Raw genomic sequence first — 10,016 nt, 5'->3', positions numbered from 1 at the left:
GAGAGTCTAAATTTTTATCTTTCAATAATATAATTTATAATTTGTAATGTAATCGAGTTATGAAAGTCTTTTAAAAGTGAGGCATTTCAAATATCAGGGAAACAAAGGGAAAAAGAAAGGACCTTCACAAGGAATTTCTTTTTCATTGACGAACCCTACAAAGACCGAAGAAAGATGATCCAAAAGAAAATGATCCATATAAAGACTTGAAGATGAAATGCCTTGCTTTTAAGACTTGTGTCATTTAGTAGGATTAGAATCCATGTTGTTATTGGCGGGGCCTAACAACCATTACTTTTATACAGATTCTAGGTTATGCTTATATGGCATTTGCCATGAACATTTCTTTTTTACTCTACTAGTTTAATTTATATTAATATATTTATTATTATTTGTGTAGTAAAACTTACCTACTTTTCTTAGGTTTCTTTCTTGTATGTGTGTGACTTGATTTTATTAGTCTCTTTAAGGACTAAAACGTTTTCTAGTCGTAATTAAATTTTAATATTTTAGAAATTAAATAATATATAAACTTAATGATATAAGAAATAACTAGAATGGTTCATGGTCGCATGTACATTAATGCATTTTCTCTCACCTTCTTTAAGATACTTTCCTGCTTGCGGGTAAAGTCCGGATAATCCAACCTATGAGGATGAGGTGTTGGACCTGGGGAATTCTAATCTTTTCTAAAAAAATATTTTTAAGCCTTTTTAAAATTTTATGCATACTTAATTTAGAGAATTTAACCAACATGCATTGCATTAGAAATTAATTAAATAAAAAAATTAATTGCATTAGCTCTAAGAGCATCTACCCTATATAAGTACAAGGCCACTTAGGAAAGTACTCTTTAGAAATTGGCCTTACTTTCAAACATTGAGCTACCCACCCATCTTTCATAAAGACTAAACAACATGAATTTTATACGCTTATATAGTTAGATGCATTCCTTTTCAAGCAGGATATAAGTCTAGGATATATTGGCTAGGACACGGGTATTATTGTTGTGTGTAGAATACTAAACCCACCTTAAATTTAGAGTTCAAGGCTACTATATTTGGTGTCTCGTAGTATGCCTCTTTGATAAGTAAGTCCCCTATTCTTCAGGATTTATAAATCTTGCATATTTGTATCACATGAATGATACGACCTCCATCATTCTCCCTAATATGCTTTGAGTGTATTGATTATATCTTTTTCTCCAATTTCTTCTTACTACCTTAGTCCCTCGGATGTGTATCTAAGTCGTGTATGTTGACTAAGTTAAATTAAACTATTCTTTCCATTTAAGTAGGAATTTCCTACTCTCTTTCCTATATGCCAATCCCATTTTAAAAGAATAATATAGAATCCTTAATCAAGAGTCTTCTCAAGCCCGGCTTGAGATGTAATTAATCATGGGGGCTTGCACTTGTAGGAAATTGAATCCCCTAATTAAATAAACCACTCTCAAGCTGATGTATCGAGTGGGGGAAACCTCATTGTTCTGATCAGGTCGTGTATATTATTACCCATCAAGGTGCGTTGGTGAGAGCCACTATCCCTAATGGTTAATCATATGTATGATCTAATCTGCCCTTCCATTGGACCTCTTGTGAAGAACATGAAGGCCTGCGATTGTCTCATCCCTTGGGATGGTGCGATTATATACCCTTTGAATTCTATCCCCGTTAAGCAGTGCCCTTTTGGAGGTCCATACTTATATTTCAAGATTTTTTCAATGTAAGATTTTTCAACATTTCAAATTCCTGATAGATTTTTTTCCAAAAAAATTACTTATTGATGACCATTTAAAATCAATTGGAAATACATTAATAATTAAAATAAAATCATAGGACCAAAGTTGAGCCCACATTTTAGAGTGACCATTCCCTCTCCTTAAATATGTCTTCAAACTTGATCATGAAACCAAACTACTCCAATTATTGGTTACTCTATTGTTCTTTCAGTGTTCCACTAAATCATTCCACAAGTAGTCGAGAATAATGGTATCAACCATGACTGACCTTAACAACAAGCCACCCCTTCACTTTTAGTGGAGGCGGTCGATCACCACAAGTAAATATGAATATGATATTATTTAATACATTTTGTTTTTTATTTTTTTATAATTTATTATATTATTTTTTAAGTTTCTTCATCCTGTATTTGGTTTTCATTATCTTTAGTTGACCTTCGACTAGTTAGGAATTAGTTTTTCTTTTTAATCTTTAGGATTATCTATGATTAAAAATGTTCTTTCTAGATCTTCCTCCTCTGTGTCTTTTCTAAACTTAAAGCCACCACACACTATGGGATGACGGTGCTTTGGATTTTAGACAAAAAGGTAGAGACTCTGGCTACTTCTTTCGAGTTTTCTTTGATCAGGAGCTTTACTACCTGTAGGCTAAACCTGAATCTGTTTCAAAAATAATATTTAACCTTAAGCTTAGTGAGGATTTTTTAGTTACTCCTCTTGATCCTCGATCATCATATTCTTATCAAATTGGCCAACAATATGGATTTTAGTTATGTATTTGGACATATATCATATTATGTTAATAGTTATTAAATGAAGCTTATTAAGTTGCCTCCTTCTTTAGATTTTTCTATGAAATATCTCATTATTCTAATCTATGTATCATTTCCTAACCTAAAGCAGCATCTTTTTTCTCATAGAATTTTGTATGATTTGAGCTCCCTATTTGGTCACCCATTACAAAATGATAATGTGATGGCTAACGACACTAGACCTTTTGTTACTAGAGTTCTTATGTAACATGATATCTATAAATAATATCCTAACATCATATAACTTGGTCTAGAAAAGTTTGATTATGACCAGAAAGTGGTCATGGATGATTTCCCTTCTTTCTGTTGCACTTTAAAACCCTAGGGCATATTAAAAATGAATGTTATTTATTTCACCCTCATTTGAGGAAAAAAATTAGATTATAAAACCTACAGCTTTGGTGTCAGATTCTAAATAAGATATTTCTCTTACTCCATCTACTAAAGGAAATGTACTAATTAATGACCCATTAAATAAGGGCAATTGTGGTTACAATATGGTTGTTTTGGCCATCCTTCCTCAACATCTCTTATCATTGAGACTTTTGTTAAACTGGGAGATTTGGGTCCAATTTTAGCCGATAAAGTCAATTCTAGTTAACTTCATGAAGTTAATATTTCTAATCAAATTTCTTCTCTAGTTGGGTTTTTTTACCTTCTGATTGTATTGATTTCCATGATCTAGTGCCTATTATTTCCATCCCCAAGACTCCTTTTTCTGATGGTATTCCTATTATCAATTTTGATTGATTAGCCTATGATGATCTTCATTATGATAGGGATCTAAATGATATTTCAGAGGGATTAAGCCCTTCTGGTCAAATGGTTTCTAATTGGGAGATGGTAGAATTAATTCTTTATGATGATTTATATCCTAATGATTGTTAGAAAGAGGATGTCCTTAATTAAGTTCATAATTCTAAGGATGATTTTACACTGGTTACTTCTAAGAAAATAAGAAATATAATAAGAAAATTCTTCATAACTTATCTACTTAAGGTCGAATAACATGATCAAATTCTTCTGGTAGGGTAAGTTCTTATGATGTGTATAATTATTTGGAATATAAGAGAAGTACGAAATATTAATACTCATTTTCATATTTATAACCTTTGTAGGATTCATTAAATCTTTCTTTAAGCTCTTTTGGAGCCAATTTTTATGCTTCTAAGCTTTTTATTTATAAAAAATAGTTGGTATTTTTCTCTTCTTATGCTAATTTTCATAGTAAAATTTGAGTTTTTCTTGGAAAGACACTTTTAATATTTATAGTTGGTGACTTTGATCAAGTTTTATACTATAATTTTTCTCTATTTAATGTTTTGTAATGGGCTTCATCGTGTATGCTTTATTACAGGAAATTGGTCATTACTGGTAGACAAAATTCGCAGATAAACATGAAATTCTGCTGATAAAACCAAATTTCTGGCTCATTTTTGGTGAACACTTGTCCGACTATAATTTGCACATCAGATGTTTATTTCGTCAAAAAAATTCTACCAAATCTATTTCTGGTGGACTAACTGATGGCATGCCGAGAGAAAAATCGTAACCAAGATGTTATTTTTTTGGAAGGAATTTCAACATTTTATTCACCGAAATTTTTGGAGGAAACTTTCTGCCTTAAATGCTAGCGGATAATCCACCGGTTGGTTTCGCATGACAGTTACTGCCAAAAATATCTGACTGATTATCTGCCAAAAATACCACCATAAAAGTTTAGCAAAAAATACAATATCATTTTATCATGTGTCTATTTCTGGTAGATAATCCACCAAAAACTTGAAGCAAAAAAAAAAAAAACTTCTCTATTAGAAAAAAAATATTTCTATAGCACAAGTATTATAGAAACTTTTCGAAACTATATTTATTCAAACATAAATATCTATATAAATATAACATCAGAATCATCTCCAAACATTGAACATAATTATATAAACACAAACATACATTCCAAATTAATTTACCATTCACCAAATAATTTAAAACAGATGATAAGGGCAGATTTCTTTTTTGCTTTTGGAAGGAGATGCAGACATTGGGACATTGCTCGATTGGAGTTATCCACTTTTAAAGCAGTTAAAGACTTGATGCAGGATTGGATATACATAGCTAAAGGAATCATAATAGAGGGTGATAATCATAATGTTCTCAAATTTCTTCATCAATTGTACATCAAACAGAGGAAAACTGATGATAACTCCGAAGAGGTTGGTCTTTTGTTCTTGAAAAAATGCAATAATGTTGTTTTTAATTGTGTGAGTCATAATTGTAATAAGTTAGCTGATTTTTGTGCTAACCTAGCTTTGTCTTGTGATTTTGTTTGGGATATTTTTTTGGAGAGCAATCTTCCCTCTACCTTTAAACTTATTTTAAAGGAAGAGTGTGATAGATGGTTAGACTCTTCTTAGCTTGTATCTAGGTTGTTTTCTTTTTCTTTAATTGCAGCTTTGCATTTCTCAAAAAAAAAAAAAAAAAAATAAAAAAAAAAAAAAAAATAAAACAAAAATTTAAAGTTCATTCCTTTAAAACTACATAAATATCCAAAATAAATAATAACAGCTGGCCATAAATAAGAACACAACTACTCAAAATAAGTCTCCTCCTCTACTGAAGCAACCTACTGTCCAATGATCTCATCCCTCATTTTATACAATTCATCAAACAACCGAGTTTATTGCATTTGCACTTGCCAGTCAACTTGGGATTTCCTGATTTGCTCTAGCTTGGCTTGAAGGATAGCTACCTGTGTGTTATATAATGACCCCTGGGTACTTGCTAAGAATTAAGCTATAGACAACAGATGTCTACCCCTCATATGCATAGGCTTGTGAGCCTAAATCATAAACCCTACTGTGTTGCATTCCTCCTACTACGTCTAACCAGGTATGATAGTCAGAATATTCTACTAATCCCCCAGAAGAACCCTCACCTACTCATGCCTGGCTCTCTCAAACATATATACTCTTCCTATAAAATTTAATAAAAAATTAATCCGTTTACACATGACATCAAAAATATTAAACTTGTATACTTTTATAGGCACTCTTTGTTCTCTCATCAACTCATTGCCAGTCCTCCTGCCACTTGTGGTTATGGCTATATAATTCAATTGTGATAGGCTGTCTACCTAGTACCTCTTTTTGTAATAGACTTACATTAGTATTTATATCTAGGTTATTATTCAAAAAATTTAAAGTTTCTTACCAGATGTTGCTTGTGCTCAGTATGTGGAACTAAGCCCCCAGTATGAAGGGAACTATCTATGCCCCCAACATCATAAGCTCTATTATGTTTATCATGATCCCTCCTCTGGGTATAATTTGGGCTATCCTAAGTACTGGCCAACTCAACCTATACACTCTCACCAATCCTGAGTGGTCGCTCACTTGACTTTATATTGTCTGTAAATATGTCTTATATGCGAGTCGACCCACGCTTCTCAAAATTCTTTCTAATTTCATCATTATATTGGGGAAATCAATAAAAGTCTTTCTGTATTTAAAAACATATAATATAGAATATATATTTTTGTTAGCTTAAGTAAAAATATATAATATAAAATATATTTGGACATAACTAACCTCAAACTCTCTAAACCATATGTCTTGCACTTCTTTTGAGATTTTCTTTCAAGAAATATAAGGAGCATCATACATGCTCTGTATTATGTCCAGTATTTTATGCGTTGACTATTTTGACGAGCGAAAACTGCTTAAAATAAGTTAGGTGAGAAAAAAATTATTTAATTTTAGTTAAGTGTTAATAATATAATAAGTATGTACATGTCACTATTAGGTTCAATTAACATATGACCCTTTATTGTCTGTTCTGTAGTAGCTAGTTTGGAAGGTCCACCTGTAGCTGGTTTAGGGGGTGGTGGGGGTTAGTATGACGGGATATATGCCAGATACGGATAAGTGGGAGGGCCTCCAGGAGAAAGTGGGGGTGGGTAGTAAGGGTAGAAAGGAGTACTGTGCGTGGTGTTTGATGAAGGGAAGCAGGGGTCTAGTGAGTAGAACTATAGTCTATTGGCTGTAAGAGTAGGTAAAGGTGGGTTAGGCTGATTCTAAGTGGCAAGCTAAGGTGAAGAGGTCCCCTCAATACGAACTGATTTATTGGGTGGGCCACCAGTTATCTTCTTTTATGCTTATCAAAAATATTTTTTGATCAATCTTCTATCACACTCATCACCTAAAGCCATCTAAAAAAATTAAGAAATATTAAAAATATAAATTATAATAAAATTTTTATAAAATATCACAATAATTAAATAAATGATGTTGAGTAATATTAAAATAAATAAAGTAACTATTGTAATGATGTTTAAATAAATCATATTATTAATATAAAAATTTGATTCATAATTTATTATCAAAAACCATTTACCTTATTTTTACTTATTATTTATTGATTCACTTTCATATGATGAAATATCTGCACCACTATCATATTCCTCATGACTTTTTTCTATGTTTAAATATACTTCCTCTAAGTGAAACTCACTCTAATTAGTTATAATTTAATCATCCACATCATTAACAAGATCTTTTAAGTTTTATATAGACTCTTCTTGATGTACTAGTGGTATTGATGTGATTTTTTCAATTTTTCCCATGGGTTTGGTCTTTATAATTATGAGTCAATCCTATTTGCCTTATAATCTATTCGGGATGTTAGCAAAGTAGACTTAGCTTGCCTGGCTTATAATGATGATTAGGTCAAACTTTGTATATCTCCTATCCCGCTTTACTTTTGTTATACCATAAAGTATATATATTCTTGCACCTATATATGTACTGAATCAAATCGGTCATAATTAAATAAATACACATTATTTCTAAGATCAGGATATTCCAATTGTAGTATTTCCTATAATATCCCATAGTACTCAAAATCATTAACTATATGGGTGTTCTCTCTTACACAAATATAAGAATTATCTGTCTTCCTACCTTCACCCAATATTTGGTTTAGAATTTATAACCATTAACTAAAAAAAATGGCAAACATTTCACTAATCTATTTGGTCCTTAAGCTAGATCCAATAGCCCATGATATTGTAAATCATTCTCTTGAGTGTGTATCTAATTGGTATTTATAAATATATTATTGGCATGTTTATTGATAATAACATTAACTAATTAAGATAAATTAGTAGAAATGAATAGTTAAAATATATATCATATATATTTTTGAACTAATTAGGGAATTCTATTTTCACAATCTTTTGGAATTCTACTGGTACTAATGTACTCAAACCTTAAATGAAACTCCTATAAAATTTAGGGATTATGATTTTTTAGCAACAAATGTACGAACAAGCTCAGTCATACTTACTCAATATATGACTCAACTTCATTATAGTTAAGAAAGGCATATAACATGGCAATTTTTATCCCCTTATTAGTTAAATAGTGTATAGTACTAGTGCCTGTGGGTTCACCACTTTTATTGAATATAGATAAATTTGAGAATTTATATGAATTTATAAGATCCACATTTTGATGTGTAGTAGTCCTACTTGATTGTGATATTGTGTTAAAGTGATACAAACAAATTGAGTTGTCTCGTATATTAAATATGCTTCACAAATTTAGCCTTCTGGATATACTTTATTCTTAGCAGTCTTCTTAAGTTTAATTAAATATCTCTCAAAAGGATACATCTATCAAATATTGAATAAATCCACCTACAATAGCCTCATATGATAAATGTATGGGTAGATATTTTATATAATAAAAAAATACTAGAGGAAATACCTTCTCAAGTTTACGCAGAATAAAAGACATATACTGCTCCATACTAGTGTCTTGTCTTATTCCTCCTAGTGTTTGTCTAGTTTTCTTGGGTGGCTTTGGGAAGAGATTCTTCAGCCCAAGGATGTGGATCTCTACCATCACAAAGAGGGTGAGAAAGGAGTTCAAGGTTCTCTGCCATCTTTAAGTAGGAGATAAAGAGTAAAGGTATGTTGTTGTCTCTTGGAGGGTGACAAAGCTTCCAGTGCGAGTGTAAGTGATTTGTGTAAGGACTTATCTGCCTTGGTGTGAGGGCAAAAAGAGAGACACTATAGTGATAGTGTAATACTCGAAGTGGAGGACTCTAGGGAGTGGATTTAAGTCATTATTTGATTGAACCGCTATAAATCTTTGGTGTGTTTATTTATATTTCTATGTTCCACATTATACTTTTGGCACTTTAATTATGTTATAACTTTTTTGGTGAAAATAGTACTCAGTGCTTAGCTCTACTAATTAGAATATCATCATCATTATTTTATTATGTTGGAAAATTTATCTTTCTTCTGCACTAAGTGATAATTGCTACTTATTTTTCAAATATTAAAAAATAAAAAATATACATTTTTTTTTAAATTTAGCAATTAGTTTTTAAATTTACTAATTCAACCCCCTCTTGGTGTGCTTAGGGATAAGTTCACTTAGGCTTAACATCTTTATCAAACTTTCAATATGATCAACATTTTGATAGTCATTGGATGAATTTAAATTAGTTGATATAATATTATATATCATACTATATGAACAGCTATTTGTGTTGCATGATTATTTAGTCAAAGGTTATACCATTTGACCTATCAGGATGAACCACTGTTAGAAAGATTATCTAGTATGATATGGTTTATACTATACAATTCGACCATATTTTTAGACAAGTCATCCTTACTATCTCATTATGATTGTAGTGAATGATCTCATATCATATTGTACAATCTACTAAAAATTCTATAAAATAAAAGGGGTTTTAAGGATTTCATTCACTCAACTTCAATTTTCCTTCACTCACATCTATTCCAATCTTTGACATTTGAAATGGCTGGAGGTAGTAAGAGAGCTCACTTACTCTAAAGAAGTTCTTCTCAACATTTTGTGGATGATAGATATTAAATTATTGAGGATGAGTCGACCTATTACTAATTAAAAAAGTCTCACATTACTCCATCCTAACTTCTGAATCAGAATATACTATAATATCAGATCATAGACTTATTTTCATCCACTTCTTTACATTTCCTTATGGCTCTTTCATTTCCTTTTAACTTTGAGCTTCTCTTTGAATTCCTTGCAAGCCTAAAAATAAATGTTGATTATTCTGTGATGACTTCATTTGTGTGTAGGCATCCTATAGAAATCACAAAAGAGGACCCAACCCAAAACCAACACCTATCCACTGAAAGGCATAAACCCCACTTACTTTCATTTTGAGGAGATTATGATTAGACTACTATAAACCTCACTATTAGGAATGTCCCCACATCAACCTTAAGTTTGTTCCCTAAACCAAGATGCTCAAGTCATCCAACATGACCTTAAAACTTCAATCCTTCCTAAGGCTTAAGACATAGTCAATATTACTCCACTCTTATCTTTTGTTACCTATTTCATTATTCCTGACACCCAATTCAACGAAGCCCACTTGATTATCAGTTATTTTTAAAATTTCAC

This window comes from Dendrobium catenatum, unplaced genomic scaffold (assembly GCF_001605985.2).
Source record: "Dendrobium catenatum unplaced genomic scaffold, ASM160598v2 original_scaffold_125794, whole genome shotgun sequence".
NCBI classification, from domain to species: domain Eukaryota; kingdom Viridiplantae; phylum Streptophyta; class Magnoliopsida; order Asparagales; family Orchidaceae; genus Dendrobium; species Dendrobium catenatum.
The sequence above is the reverse complement of the archived record's forward strand: the minus strand, read 5'-3'. Positions refer to the sequence as shown.